The sequence below is a fragment of the Brassica oleracea genome, chromosome C9 (assembly GCF_000695525.1).
Source record: "Brassica oleracea var. oleracea cultivar TO1000 chromosome C9, BOL, whole genome shotgun sequence".
In the NCBI taxonomy this organism is placed as follows: domain Eukaryota; kingdom Viridiplantae; phylum Streptophyta; class Magnoliopsida; order Brassicales; family Brassicaceae; genus Brassica; species Brassica oleracea.
Window position 1 is genome coordinate 19553908 of NC_027756.1, and position 974 is coordinate 19554881.

Here is a 974-nt window from a genome sequence, read left to right on the forward strand (position 1 = left end):
AAAAAAAAAAAAAAAAGAGAACGAATACCCTAGGAACGGTGTTAATTTGAGTACCTAGCTAATTGTTTATAGATACAAAAAATATTCATTATGGAATACATTTTATTATTAGGAAAATAAACTGTATACTCGTTTGAAGTCAAGATTTTTGGAAATGGTCCCAAACTAAAAAAAATCACACATTAAAAAATGTTGTGATTTTACAATGTGATTTTTAATAACATATTAATAATATACCCAAAGAGGAAATAACGACTTGGGTCCATAGCTCAGTGGTAGAGCAATTGACTGCAGATCAATAGGTCACCGGTTCGAACCCGGTTGGGCCCTAACTCATGTGTTGTTGTATCTCGAAATTTTGCTTTTAGTTATAAAAATGTTCTTTCTGTAAATTAACCCTCGCAAATTACCAGCTATACACAAAATTCCGGTTCCTTACTTTTCTAATCTTTGTATTTATGTAACTGTAAGTTTCAAATCTATTCTATTAAAACAGCAGTGTGACCCATTAATAAAAGTTGGGTCCAACAATTATTTTTCCCAAAAACTGATTATTTCATAACTGCTTATATTAAATGACTAACCACGTTCTTTGTCGATAACAAAATCAGTTATGTTTCTTCATTCACAACAAAGTTCGATTCAATGATATACCTTTTAGACCTGATCAGAACACGCCCATGGTGATCGATTCTCTGGCGATTATACATTCCATGGTCGTTCACTATGTTGATTTGTCATTATCAGACAAGAAAATCGGGATCTTCAAAGTAACTAACATTTTGGGTTTTAAAAGGTTGAAATCAGATGTTTTGTAATGCATTACAAGTTTAAGGCATAACCAACAAGAAAAACGTATAAATTGATCAGTTATGAAAGTATGGTGGCCATTGAAATGTTGCAGAGAATTCTAAAATATTCTTGGAGAAGATGGAAAAAAATTACAAGAATGCCATATTAACTCATTTACATGT

At 31.4% G+C, this 974-nt stretch overlaps 1 non-coding gene across 1 annotated transcript; it reads left to right on the forward strand.

Moving 5' to 3' along the window:
• Positions 1–258: 258 nt before the first annotated feature.
• Positions 259–330, forward strand: TRNAC-GCA. The gene has a single exon. It is a non-coding gene; the product is annotated as a tRNA-Cys (tRNA).
• Positions 331–974: the final 644 nt, after the last annotated feature.